This window comes from Peromyscus maniculatus, chromosome 6 (genome assembly GCF_049852395.1).
Source record: "Peromyscus maniculatus bairdii isolate BWxNUB_F1_BW_parent chromosome 6, HU_Pman_BW_mat_3.1, whole genome shotgun sequence".
Classification (NCBI taxonomy): Eukaryota; Metazoa; Chordata; class Mammalia; order Rodentia; family Cricetidae; genus Peromyscus; species Peromyscus maniculatus.
The window spans coordinates 77,029,660-77,044,095 of NC_134857.1; the positions used below are offsets into that span (position 1 = coordinate 77,029,660).

At 49.1% G+C, this 14,436-nt stretch overlaps 1 protein-coding gene and 1 long non-coding RNA gene across 6 annotated transcripts in view; one reads left to right on the forward strand and one right to left on the reverse strand.

Moving 5' to 3' along the window:
• Positions 1-14,436, forward strand: part of Gja5 (gap junction protein alpha 5) — a 68,139-nt gene that overhangs the window by 38,091 nt on the left and 15,612 nt on the right. The window contains exon 1 of one of the 5 annotated variants that reach the window (XM_016001156.3): positions 6,135-6,268. The exons of 1 other annotated variant lie outside the window; for it this stretch is intronic. The gene's annotated coding sequence lies outside the window, so the exon portion shown is untranslated. Of the gene's footprint in view, positions 1-6,134; positions 6,273-8,373; positions 8,505-10,519; positions 10,646-14,436 lie in introns of those variants that run through there. 3 more of the 5 variants (XM_016001157.3, XM_076574624.1, XM_006982599.4) reach the window with 3 other exon arrangements.
• On the reverse strand, positions 5,392-10,117 carry LOC121830245 (uncharacterized). Its single transcript, XR_013052232.1, has 3 exons — positions 8,987-10,117; positions 6,872-7,013; positions 5,392-6,216 (listed from the first exon to the last, which is right to left on the reverse strand). It is a non-coding gene; the product is annotated as an uncharacterized LOC121830245 (long non-coding RNA).

The window sequence follows — 14,436 nt, forward strand, 5'->3', positions numbered from 1 at the left end:
GATGCTGACTTTCAAGAGTCTACTGCAGTGGTAACATCCTTGTAGATAGGAAAAGCTATCTTTTGATGCTATCTCCTCTGGGTACACCCATGATAATCGTTAGGCAAAAGGGATGTCACTATTGACATAAAAAATGTCCTTGAGACTTGCTAAGCAAAAACAATGTCAGAGTACAAAAAGTATTCATAATATATTTTAAAATATGTAACAACAAGATTATAAGCATAAACGTAGTGGAAAGTTATCTAGCAACTTTTTTAACAGTGATGATGGGTGGTTATTTGGGTTTTTCTGTATTACCTAATTTTTTAAACAATAGTACATTACTAGCACGCACATGTGTGAGTGTGTGTGTGTGTGTGTGTGTGTGTGTGTGTGTGTGCACGTGTGTGCTTGCACATGCAAGTATATATGTGCAGGTACAACTGTGAATGCCAGTGGTCCATGATGGATGCCTTCCTCTATCATTATCCACCTTATATTTTGAGACAGGGTCTCTCGCTGAACCTGGAGCTCACCATCTGGGCTAGACTGGCTGCCCAGGGAGCCCCCAGGATTCTCCTCTGTACACCTCCCCAACACTGGAGTTACAACTTGCTTAGCTCTCCCTCCCTCCCTCCCTCCCCCCCTCCCTCCCTCCTTTCCTAACGTGGCTGCTGGGGATCCAGAATCAGGTCCTGTGCTTGCACATCAAACGCTTTGCCCACTGGGCTGTTCCCACAGCCTCCCACTGTGATTTTGAGAACTGGGAAAATGCTCTATGAGCTGAAGTCAATGACCACAGCTCTGCTGTGACTGTGCTCGGAGACTGCGTTATGAGAGAGACACTGCTGAGCGGTTCAGTCCTGGCATTAAGAAATTCAGATGGATAATAAATGTGTTTCCCTTTTCTAGAAAGAGAGGGAAGGAGTCAAGGAGAGGGTGTCCCCCCTGCAGGTGTGGGCTGAAGGTTCTTGCGTCTGAAACTCAAGAGAAACATTCACCTCATATTAGGGGACAGACTTCAACCTGTTTGCTATGAGGTTTCTAGGTCAAGGAAGAGGAAGAACATGCTGGCCTCTGCTAGATTGGTTCTGCCATTTCACTAACTGGAGGTTTGTGGGAAATAACCTTGATTAGTTAGACTTGGAGCAGTGAGCTTTGACCTTTTCTGGGTCAGGAGCGTTTGTGATTTAGATAGGATTCTATACGCCATGATGCCTACCTAAGATATTTTAGGGGTCCACATATGTAACATGAAGTTCCTCTGGCCTCCACACCAAATCTTAAGTTTCTTGTGATTTCCTGTGCCTGTTCACATGGAGACCAGATGTTATTTCTTAGGTGTGCCCATCTTGTGTTTTAAGACTGGGTCTCTCTCTCTCTCCCTGACCCTTGGAGCTCTGTGACTAGGCTATGCTGGCTAGCCAGAATGCCCCAGAGGTAAGCTTGTCTGTCTCCCCAGCACAGGAATCCCAGGGACGGGCCACCATGCCTGGATTGTAGGGATCTGAGCTCAGGTTCTCACACTGCTGCAGCCAACACTTTACCACAGCTCAGGTTCTCCCGGTTTTTCCAGAGAGAGCAGACAGCAGACAAGTGTTACAGCCGCTCTTTCCTGTTTCTTTTAGAAACTACAGCTCTCTCGAGCATAGAGTCAAGATGTTCAAGACTGAGAGAGATCAAGAAATAACCTCTCTTCTCTAGTGTTGGTAGGTTAAGCTCAGGGACTTTCACTAAGTCCTCTAACAGATGTAGGTGGATCTACTACCAATTACCAGCCCGGTTCAGCCCTCAGGGAAGTCCCCAGATTTTCCTAGACTCCTTGAGAGAGCTGACGTCTGTTCCTAGACAAATTGTTCAGCCTGTCAGGGCTTCAGGGCCCTGGGCTGCCCAGCTTGTCTGTGCATTTTCTTTGTATCCAGTGTCCAAGCAATTGTAGTTCTGAGAGATCACTCTGAGAAGATGTGGTTTGTAAGCCATACTCTTCTCACCAAGAGAGGGATTTCCAGGGCGTTTGTGCATTTGTCTGAGAAATACTTGGTTTCCCAGGAGCCTTCAGGAGGAGGCAGGAAACCAGCATTTTTGCCTTTTTTTTTTTTTTAACTCGTCCAGAGCCTCTGAGAATGCAGCTGCCTGAAGGGTACACGCTCACATCCATCTCAATGAAACTTCCACGTAGAGGACCAGCAGAGGCAGGTCCAGCCTCAGGGACTCAGCTGCGTCTAAAGAAACAGGAATCACTCCAGTCTCAGGCATTCTCCCACTTCCATGACTCACCTCCCCCTCTTCCAGAAAGCCAGGCACAGGAATTAATTTATGGGTCCTGTCCAGAGGTCTTTAAGTAAACAGTGCTAACAGCCCTTTCAGCTATCCAGACAAGCTTGATTTCAGGCCCCTGAGAGGAAGCTAATGACTTGTAGTTACTTGGCTATTGTTTTCCGAAAACAATTTGACTTCCTTTTAGATAGCCTCGGAATTCCTTCTTTACAAATTGAGGTGCTGGACCCAGGGCAGGGCTGAGCTGGCCAGCTCTGGAGCACAACACCCTTGGTCTAAGGTGCCTTTCTTAAGAACTTTAAAGGCTCCTGGAAGACTGTTGAGCAGGCAAGACTGAATGGGAAGGATTTTTGGGACTGCCTGTCTCTTGAGATCTCACCCCCTCCCCAAGAGCCTATAACAATAATTAAGGTGTATAATTTCCAAAGAACAAATTTGTGAAAGATTGTAATGCTATGACCATTTAAGAGATGTAAACATTGAGGCCTGATGACTTGCCTGAAACCACACAATTAGCAAGGGACAGGATTGGGATTCTATCTCACATCTGACATCAAGCTAGGTCCTCTCAAACAACCTCTGCGGGAACAGAGAGACTTGATCCAGGAGAGCGTTGGTCTGTCCCCTGAGAATCAAGTCTTTCTGCCGGGTAAGAATGTACATTTCAACTTTGTTGGCTGTGAACTTGAAAGGCAAGACCCCCATCTCCCTCCGGTCCTCCAGAGCTAGGGTAAGGTTGGGTCTCGGGTTGGGGAATTGTCGTCCATAGCGCAGGCCTGACCAAGGATGACCTTGAACTCCTAAACCTCCTTTGTCTATTTCCTAAGGGCTGGGATTACATGAGCCAACACATCTGGCCCATGGGGAAGTCATCTTTGAATCTTCCTTCCTCCACAGGTTCACAGGTGGTCTTCTTAGCTGAATGGCCCCGTCCTTTCTGTTAGAAAACATTCCCCTAGGCTTTCTCTGGAAGTAGACAGAACATCATTGACTTTTTCTTGATTATTTTAGAAAGTGGAGTATAAGCAGACTTTAATATTTTTCTTTTTGATTCATTTATATGTAGTGTGTATATATGGATGTATATTATATTACATATTATATGAACATACACAAAAGAGAGTATTCATATAGTACTCACTACAGTCCAAATAAGATTATCTCATTCAATAGCAAGCCCATAAGGTTTGGTGTTTATTAACATTGCCTTCATTTTAAAGGTGAAAAAGAGGGTCACATCAATGTTAAGTGGTATAGCCAAAATCTGAGCCCAAGCCAGTACTGTTATTATTTTTGTGATACTGAGCTTTGAACACAGAGCCCTGGACATGCTAGGCAATTGCTCTACCACTGAATGAACTTCTGGCCTGAGGCCAGTAGTCTCTGTGTTTGTGTGTGGGTGGAGATTTGTGTGCACATATACGTGCACCTGAGTGTTGAGGCCAGAGATCAACGTCAGCTGTCTTTCCCTATTGCTCCTACCTCATTTGGGGGTGGGGTGGGGTGGGGGCAGGATCTCCCTTTGTTCCTGTGCCTTGCTGATTTAATAAGACCAGCAGCCCACAGTCTCCAATGCTCCTTTGCCTATGCCTCTCGCCATACCCAGATGTTACTTGGGTGTTGGGGGTCTGAACTTGAGTTCTCATGTTTGTTCGGGAAGCAGTTTGCTGACTGAGCCATCTCCCCAAATCCCCTGAAATCCAGCACTTTTCAGTATATCCTACTGGTATCTGTCACCCCAGTGGACGTCCTTCCCATTTTATCTCGAATGTTTAGCTGACTGGATATGAGCCTAACCTTTGGAAAACCTAAACTTTCTAAATGCTCTCATTCCCTGTGATAACTTGACCCCGGGAGCCGAAACTGAACCTAGAGACTGACGTGGAGATGTAAAACTTCTGTCCTTAGGTTAGGGTTTTGAGCATCTATGGCTAAATTTTCAGGAAGGGCACAGAGTGTTGTACCTCCACTTACATCTAAGAGTCGGAGCGCACAGCAGGAAGTTCTTCAACCTTGTACCTTAAGATTTTGTCACGAGACCACTGTCCTAGCTGGCTTCTGTTGCTCTGATTAAAAACCTGCCCAAAAACAACCCCGGGAGGAAAGGGTTTATCTCGCCTGTCGGGTTGCTTATGGTCGGTCCATCATCGAGAGAACTCAAAGCAGGAACTTGGAGGCAGGAGCTGACACAGAGACCATGGAGGAGGGCTGCTTCCTAGCTTATTTCTCCATGGCTTGCTCAGCCTGCTTTCCTATAGATGTCAGGACCACTAGCCTAGGGGTGGTATCCCCCACAGTGGGCTGGGCCCTTGCAGGTCAATCATTAATCAAGAAAATGAGCCCACGACTGACCTACAGGCCAATCTAAAAAGGCATTTTGTCAATTGAGCTTCCCTCTTCCCAGATAATCCTGGCTTATGTCGAGTTTACAAAAACTAACCAGTATAACCACCTAGCACCTGACCTTGCACTTGGAGGAGAAGCAAGTCCTCTTTGATCCGTGTGAGGTAGAGGGGCAGGAGGAGTCAAGGATGCATCCCTTGGTAGAGTAAAGGAAGAAAGGAAGGAAGGAAGGAAGGAAGGAAGGAAGGAAGGAAGGAAGCAAGGAAGCAAGGAAGGAAGGAAGGAAGGAAGAGGATGGATGGAAGGAAGGAAGGAAGGAAGAAGGAAGGAAGGAAGAAGGGAGGGAGGGAGGAAGGAAGGAAGAAGGAAGGAAGGAAGAAGGGAGGGAGGGAGGAAGGAAGGAAGGAAGGAAGGAAGAAGGAAGGAAGGAAGAAGGGAGGGAGGGAGGAATGAAGGAAGGAAGGAAGAAGGAAGGAAGGAAGAAGGGAGGGAGGAATGAAGGAAGGAAGGAAGAAGGGAGGGAGGAAGGAAGGAAGGAAGGAAGAGGGGAGGGAAGGAGGGAGGGAGGGAGGAAGGAAGGAAGGATGGAAGGAAGAGGATGGAAGGAAGAGGATGGAAGGAAGGAAGAGGATGGAAGGAAGGAAGGAAGGGAGAAGGAAGGAAGGAAGGAAGAAGGAAGGGGAAGGAAGGAAGGGAGGGAGGAAGTGCTGGGGACCAGCCTCAGCAGTCTCGAGGGTCTCGAAGGGCAGGGACGCCTGGCAGTCACAAGAAAAGACTCGGACACACGGGTTGGTGCAAGCTGACGAGTCTTGTCAGATCTGGAGATGTGTGTCTTCTCCGCCTTCTCCCGATCCGACTCAACTCCAGTCTTTTATTGTAATAATACAAGGAAATGGGGGATGAGAACATTCAGCAGGTGATTGGGTTTTTCACAGTAGTTTCGAAAGTTCTTTTTGGAAATCAGCAAAGTGTACCCCGTGCCCCTTGATTGCACATAGCTCCCAGGAAGAAAGCCAAAGTATACCAGCTTATTTCACAGGTTAATAATTATCAGAGCATCTGAGGTTATCACCCCAGAGGCCATCTACTTGCGGTTTCTCAGAAAGCCCAGAAATACAAGCAATGGTTTAAGGTTCCAGACTTCAGCTTCCTCCCAGCTTAAGTCCTTCTTCATCTCTCTGTAACTCGTCAAGCTGTCTTCTGACTAGTTCTGGACCACTCTTGTCTTCTGTCCCATCTATATGTCACTCCATCTAGTTTTCTGCCACCAGCCTTCTGGGTTTTCCCCATGACCTGCATAGCAGCTCTAACTCCTGCCGTTGTCACAATCTCAGAATCATTTCTAATGTCATGGAAGCCACTGCAGGAGAGAGAAAGAAAATCATAAAGAACAATAGAGTAGGAGGATCACAAGAACCGGTGACAGTTGGATGGGTGAGAACATGACATGCGTACGCCATAAAGTCTGCCCTCAGGACACAAGGGTTGTTTTTTTCCTTGGCTTAGTGGAATATCCGGCAGGCGGGGCAGGCCTGGAGGGATTGAAGTCCTCGGTCTCGGGTACCTCCAGCATAGATTCCACTGGCAACACGTCAGGCTTTTCATATGCCGTCCCTGGGAAGAAAGGAAGGGAGGAAGAAAGGAGAGAAGGAAAGAAGGAGGGAAGGTAGGTAGGTTGTAATCTCTAGACCTTGTCTGTAAGAGGCACAATGTTTAAGATTTTCAATAGTTTAGTTTCAGGGGTTTCCTGGACTTGGAGAGCAAACGCTGACTGGCCCAAGATGCCCCAGGCAAAGATCCCACATTTTTGTTATAGAATGAAATGTCCAGTCCTGGACTCTCACGGACCTAGTATTTGCCCCATAGTCTGACTTCAGTGGGAAAGAATCCAGATGGCTTGGTGTTAGGGGTGGTGATGATGACTATGAGGGTGAGGATGGTGAGTCCTGCTCTTCCTCCTCTTCTTTGGCTCAGGCCACCTCAAAAGAGTTCAGAGGACCCCTAAGCCCGATTAGGTCAGGACACGATTTTAACCTTGTCTTTTGGGATTAGCACTTGAAATGTGATGAGAATAGAGAATGAAGGAACAGGATCGAGGGAGTCCATGTTTCTTTTTCTTTCTGCTTCTCCGAACAAGGTGTTCTTGTCCCTTTTCCTGACCACCGTTGGGGAAAGTAAAAGTCCTAAAGGAATGGCTTAAGGCTGCCCTGTTTGCATCCCAACCAGCAGAGAAGTGTGACCTCAGCCCACTAACCACAGCTCCAATTACCCATTTACACCCTCCAATTAGGCGCTGGGGACTCCTTTTGCTCTTGCAATTAGCGCTGGCAGAAATTACTTGCACGTGTTCTCATGTATGTAAAGGAGGTGGCTGTTCAAACATCTGGACCGCAGTATCTTGAGAGGGAAACCTGAAGAGCCAGAGATTCACCGGGTGAAGGGGACATGGAAAATATGTCTCCTCCCACCCCCTTGCTTCTAAAGAGGGGGAAAGAAGCGAGTTTTGAGATGCCACCTTTAAGAACCTCAGTGGAGAATGTGGGAATCTCAGGCGGTGCTGAGTCACCCCTGCAGTTACAGGGAACAGTCCTCCTGTCAGGAGTGGCACCCATTCCTTTCATGCTCTTACTTGGGGTATCCCGTGCCCCTTTCTTACTAGGCCAGTGGGGTCTCTACTTTCTTTACAGCTGTGGGACAAAGTGATGACCCTTCGCCTCAGGTAGAACTTTTCTCCATGTCTTAAATAACCTTGGGCAAGTTACTCAACTTCTTTGAGTCTGAACTTCTTTACACTAAAATGGGAATAATATCATCCTGTTTATCCGCCAGCACTGTGAAGTAAAAACGTTCACTCCTTTGCTATAACACATCAATCACACTCTTACAAAGGATTTTTCCCTCACATGATTTAGCAATTTATTATATATACAATACTGTGTTTATATCAATTGTTTTTATAATTAAGAACTCTATTTTGCAATTAGAACAGCAGTTCCTCGTGGCTTTTGTTTCTCAGTGTTGACTGAGTCCAAAGAGGTGGCCAATGAGTCTTCGTCAAGGCTGTGATATGTGTGTGTGTGTGTATATGTGTGTGTGTGTATATGTGTATGTATATATATATTTCATATGGTTTTCATGAGATTGTTTTTCTATGGGCTGGAACGATGGCTCAATGTAGTTCAGAGCACTTGCTGGTCTTACAGAGGACCCTAGTTCCTAGCTATCATGACTGTCAGCTGTAACTGTAACTGTAACTCCAGATCCAGGGAGATCTGGCACCCTCTCCTGGCCTGGATAGGCACTGCACTCATGTGCACACATCTCCGCACAAATACACACACATACAAATAATTAAAAAGAAAGTAAATCTTTTAAAAAAGATCATTTTTCTATTTTTTCATCTCAAAGTGAAAAAATTGCGAAGTATGTTGGCATGGTGCTGAGCAGAGCTGGCTTTGCAGTACCATCTTTAACATGTGGAGCCCACCCTCAATGCCTCTTTCTAGGGCTCTTTCCTCCACTGAACATGAGGAGGAAAGGAGAGGGCACCGCAGAACTATTGTTCTGCCCCCAGCCCTTGTGTGGATTTCTTTCTAGGGCATCAGGAATCTGCTTGTGATGTTCTCTGGTCTGTGGTGACAAGCTGTACTGGGTCCCTTTAGAAAATTACTCCGGACCTACAGGTTGAATGACATTTTCCTTACTTTTGTCAGAATCCTGGCCTTAGTGCCAGAGAGAGTCTGGCAAGAAATAGACCATGGTGCCAAAGTCCTTCAAAACCACGTATTGTGGGTGCATCACAGTATGCTCTGTCGTGACGCCATGCTGAGCCCTGAGCATGGCTTCCTGGAGTCTCTAACGGCTCACCCAGTTTCTCTGCTGGTTTATTCTCTCTTCTCCAGGTAAGGTGGTGGCATGTGCCTGCTGTGCTCTGGACTGTCTAGCCTCATGAGTGTGCCTGTATCTAGGCATGTCTTCCCTTCCAGGTATTCAAAGGAAAATGGCCAGAGACAGCCAGTTAAGATCCCAGAAAGTCTCACCTGGGGGTGATCGGAAGTGGGGAGAGGGTTTAATGGAATATTAACTCATAGATCATGGGGTGGCCAAAGCAGAAACTAAATGCCAGTAATTAAGGCTGTCTCTGGCTAACCAGCACCCAACCAAGTGCCTTGTGTGGAAGGGCTGGGAAATAGGGACAAAGTCGCAGGATGGGGGCAACCTGGAAGGGAAACTGGGACCCGGGGCTCTCTGTGCTGGCGTGGTGGGCTGAACTCTATCCCAGCCACAGTCAGCATGGGGAGGCGGGGAGCAGGCTCCATGCTGTACCACACTGGGCTGTGTGCTGTAGTCAGACCCATTGCCCCTCCCTGTAGTAGCCACTCACCTCAGACCTTACAGACCTTCATCAGTTCTTGGGACGCCCCTGAGAAGTGGAAATCATTACCCCCAGAACACAGATGAAGAACCCGAGCTTCCTGGAGGGTGCCTTGCCCTGTGTTAGGGCATCAAGTGGCAGAGCCAGGACTCAAACCTGGGCAGGCTGGCGCAGGACATTCTTGCTAAGGGATCGAGACTCTGCACTTGTTTCTCACAGAGCCATTTCCCTTCCCCGGGGTCCAGTACAGGAAGCCCCGTGTTCTGTCCTCTCCTGCTGGCCCTCAGCTTATTCACCTGTGGGAAATAGAGTCCATTTGTGACTGGCTCTGGATGGGGAAGGCACCAAGTAGATGGCTATGTGGAGCAGGAGGCAGATCTGTGTGCTGGCCTGGCACCTGCCACCGCTGTGGTATGTGACACTGTCCAGGAGTCTAGACTGTCCCTCAGGTTCCCTGGCTGAGATTCTTTGCCCCAGCTGTCATATCTGTGGGCTCTTAGTCATTGGTTTTTCTGACTAAAGTAACCCCCACTTCTGACATCTGTCACAGCCCCACTGGACCCAGGGTTTAAAGCTCAAACAGAGGAATTGGTACAAGTCGGAAGAGGAGGTGGTCTGAGGTGACGGAGGCACCACGGTTTCTGAATTTGCTCTCCCGTGACGAATCAGATACTAAGATCCCTCACTGGTTCAGCTACACCAGGGTCATCTACCCACTTCTTTAGATTGCCCAAGGAGGTGAATTTTAGCATTGGCTAAAACTTTTAAGCCTAACCTGACACTCAGCTGATTCTGTTACTCGATTTCTCTGACCCTCCGTTTCCTCGGGGGCATTGCAGAAAAACGCCTGCCTGGGTGAATCAGAAACTGGAATGATTAAGTGGAATAAAACAGGCCACATATGTGAAGCCCCTAGCCCCGGGACCAGGCATGCAGACGGTGCCGTCTTCCGGTTAGAGGAGCCGAGGGAGAGAGACGACTCCGGGTGGTGGGGAAGGCAGCTCCACCATTTGGAGCGCCAGGTCAAGGTCTTCCACCATTCAGGTGAAGCCTTGTGTCCACTCTGGGTGCCAAGCAACTGTGACGTGAAAGAATTACATTTCCCTGGATTCTCTGAGGGCTGGCTGTGTGGACGGACACCTTCTTTTTTTGGCGACAGAAAAGGGATGGGGGAGAGGGATTTTTTCCGTGGGGGCGCTTCAGGAAAGCAGAATTCTGAAGCCTCAGCAGAGAGGTGGGCAGGAAAAGACCCAGGGAGGCTGTGCCGGAGCCAGCTGGGAAAGAGCGAGCGCAGGGCACTGCCCGGCAGGACAAGGACAGTCACCAGGACAGCAGAGGGCAGCGGGGTGGGGGAGCAGAGGGGGTATCTTCCTCCGGGCTGCGTGGGGGGGGGAGGCGGCGGGGCGGGGGAGGAGAGGAAGGGGGGGCGACTTTTAAATGAGCGCAAAATTCTAAGAGCGCAAAAGAGAGGGAGGGGAGGGAGGGACCCAGAGGGGGAAAGGGGTGGGGAGAGCAAGGGGAGGAAGAAGTGGGAGGAGGAAGGGTTCGGGATACCGATTAAAAGAGGGTGGGAGGGGAAACTGACAGGCTCAGGAGCAAATGACCGTGGGCAGTTGAACGGCAGCCAGAGCGCCAAGACGCCAACTCCAGGGAGAGGCGGAGAAGCAGGTAAGGGTGGACTTGAACTTTAAAAGCTAAAAAAAAAACGACACCTCAGCGGGAAGTAGATCGGAGACTTGCCTCTCCAGAGGCTGGATAAGGAGCAAGTCTCCCTCCGTACCTGTGATTCCCTGCCCATCTCTGTTCCTGCCACTGTGAAGCTTGGCTAAATTAAATAGGGAGGTTGGTAAAGCTGCCGATTCCTGTCTTGAAAGGCGAGCGGGGCCAGGGGCAGTCTGTCCCTGTGGAATCGCGGTGCTCTGGGGGCATCTTAAGAAGTGGGTCACTAGTCCATTTCCAAGAACTTTTGCTAAGTGGGAATTGGCCCTTTAAAAACAAAAACCCAGCAGTGTTTTACAATGTTTTCTTTAGGCATGGGATCTCTTGGAAATGCTTTCCACAGCATCTAGGAGAATGTGTTGGTTGTGGGGTTTTTTTTTTTCTTCATAAGGCATGTTGGACAGTTTAAAAATATTCTCTGCTTAGCTTCCTGCTGCGTATCATGGCCCCACTGTGCAGTGGCCATGTACAAGAATCCCAGCTGCCCCTGAGGTCAGGTCAAAGAGACTGATGAGATCCAGAGAGTTAATCTGAGGGAGGAGGCCTGGAAGGCTCCATCCTACCTGAAGGCAGCGTGAGGAGGCAGCAGCGGCTTCCATCAGCTCCTTCCCTCGCTTCTGATCACGTGACAATAGAACCCAGACCTGGGGGTGGGAAACCTGGGGCTGGTGCCCTGAGCAGCTATGTGACCTTGGGCGTGACACTTCCTCCTTCTGGTTCTCATTGTTCTCCTGTGAAAAGTTAGGAAGTAGAAGGACCCTCTCTGGTCCAGTTTGTAGCAACACCATGCAGAACTGTGATTCCATGGGCTCCAAGGCAACTCAGTACCACCTAAAAAGCATCACTTGACTCAAAGATTCACAGTCTTCATCCAGCTGGTTCCCGTCTCCTCTTCCCAGTGCCCCATCATCATGTCCATCACAGGGACTCCTGGTTACTCCTCATCACTAACACGGGTGCTTCCTGGCCAAGGTTTAGGGATAGCATGGCCAGACTGGCCTGGGAGAAGAAAGGGCAGCGGAAGACACTAAGGGTCAGGAGACCTGAAACCCAGGGATGCTCGGCAGAGGAGAGACCAGGACCCCTGTGTGCAGGCTGACCTCGCCGGCCCTGGGGCTAGCAGGCACACCAGCCTGACTTTCACAGTAGCGGGTTAAGTGGCCTCCATCTTCTCTACCCATTGTCCCTGGAGTCTTGACCCAGACAGCCTGATCTGTTGCTCTCTAGGGACAGCTCTGGACTTTCTGCCTTCCTGTCAGGTCTCCACCCTCACCCCTGGGCCAGCAGAGACATTTGGAGTCTGTAACCCGCGGCCACCCCTCCAGGTCCTTTCCTCACTCAGCAGCTCCAGTGAGGAGTCTGTAGTACAGAGTGGAAAACCCCAAGAGGGATACCCTCTGGCTCCTGTTTCTCCTGTGCAGGTGATGTTCACGGAGCCACGTCACTCATTGAGTCCTGGGGCTCTGCCTTGCCACTGTCTTGGAGCTCCAGCGGTGTCTGGCTGGGTTCCTGACACCGGTCACTGTTCTCATCTCTTAGCTGCCTCACTCGTATCGCTGTTCCCAGCCCTGGCCCAAAGTCTCGGGGCATTAAAACGGGAAGAGGTCTCACACCGGCCAGTCCAACTCCTTTGACCAGGAGACCGAGACCTAGAAAAGGACCGAGACTTGTTGGAGATAACACCTGCTCTGCCCCTGTTCTTGGTTGTTTTTCTTTCGTCCTTCCCATCCTTCCCTGACGCTTCCACTTAAGCATCTCCACTTAAGATGCCCACTGCCTTCCTGCCGACTCTTCCTCACCTCTGTTGGCTGCTAGGGGGTACAGGCAGCAGGGAGTCATGGACTCCAGCAGTCACCAAGGCTATCACAGTGTCACCTGGCCTCCAGGGTGCTGGCTGACCACATCTCTGGGGATTGCCAATTAAAGTGGGACAAGGCGAGCTATGTCTGTCACTCAGGACCGGACGTGGAGACCTGCAATACCTGAACCAGGAGGTCTGAGGTCAAGCTCTCCTCCTCCCAGCGAAGGACTAGCATTCCACAGTTGATTTTAGCCGCTGTCTGTGTGAGCTCTCTGGGTGCCTGCAGGCCTGGCTCCGGGCTCAAGGGTTGAGCTAGCCAGAAAGGAGAGATGCCCATTTTCCTGTGAGAATAGCCTGCTTCCTGCCTATTGTTGGAAGAGACTGACTTGTGAATGACCGACAGCTTAGTGCTGCTTTCTGAATCAATTGTTTCTGACATACTAGCAAATAATGGGCAAGAAAAAAATCCATCAATCCATTCACTTTGATAAATAAAGGGAGCTTTGGGGTTTCAGAATCAGAGGGATTGAAATAGCACAGAGGACATGACAGTGTCTAATTCAGGTGTTTGGAAATTAGCTGTGTGACTTTAGGCAAACTACTTAATGTCTCTGATCCTCAGCTTCAGGAGAAGGAACTCTTCTGTGAGGCTTAGAATGCATTGCACAAAAACTATTTACTGTTACAGGTTGAACACTAGGGTCTGGATCCATGAGTACAAGCACCCAGCCACATGCTAGCTGTTCAACCAACAATAGAGCAATAAGACCTACTCCAGCAGACCCGGTCCTCAGCCCCCAGCTCTTTGAATTACAACTCACTTGATACAAAAGCCTTTTCTTCAGTGAAGGCCAGCCAGGACACCTAATTCTGAGAAGGTACTGCTTGCTTTTTATGACTATAGATGCTGCCTCTACCCCCCAACTCCCACCCCAACCCCTCTGGACCATTCTTGCTGACCCCTACGCTAAGAGTTAGAAAGTCTGTTTTTTTTCTCTGGACTTTGCCAAAAACTCAACTGCCAACTTCTCATAACTGGGCAAGTCCCAGGCTCCCCAGACGCACCCACTTAGGGTTGTCAGGCCTTGGCAACCATTCTACCTAACTGTTTTTCCTTAGATCAATGCACTGTGGTTCAGGGAAGGGAATGCATCTGTCTAAAGCCGCAGCAAAATAGTTGGAGCCAGAAAGAGCCTCCTTCATGAGATGCTATCACTGGGCATCTACAAAGGACTTCCAGAATCCCAACTATGCCAGCCTGGAAAGTTCTTAGTTCAGAGCTTCAGGAGGAGGCAGAAGTAGCCGGCTGAGATGTCTCTAACCCCTGGTTTACAGTAGAGAAGTTCCTCTTTCTCGTCCCTGTAGACCTAGTCTGCTTGGCTTCTCCTTTGCCTTCAGCTATGAACACATCCAAAGGGCTTTAGTGCTTCAGTCCCATGAAGCATGCTCAGGCGCTAAAGATGTGAATGAGGCAAGCCTGCCTCAGGCACGAGAGGGACCTGATCTGAGCAGGCCTGCGTACACCTCTCTCTTCCTCAGTCTTGCCCAGAGGGTCTTGATGCCCAGTTAAGCAACATCTAACGGGTGCGTGAGTGTCCTTCCAATCGCCATGTTTTCCTTGTCCCTGACAGTTGCCGTCCAGTACCTAGTGCCACGAGAGCCTTGCAGTGGCACTAACCCGTTTCTTGAGAATTCAAGTTCACTGTCAAATCGGGTGATTGGGTCAAGGTTGATGGTCTTTACTGGAAACATCAGAAAAGGAGACGAGGTACTAACGAATGCCTCCAAGGTGCCAAATAGTGTTCTAGATGCCTCCACATCTTCATATATTCTTAGTGCCCTTGACTAAACATTCCCATTTGTTTTTGAGCTGGGAATTGAGACCACTCAACTAGGGAGCAATGAAATCGGAGTCCTGGCCCAAGTATTTCTTAGAAAC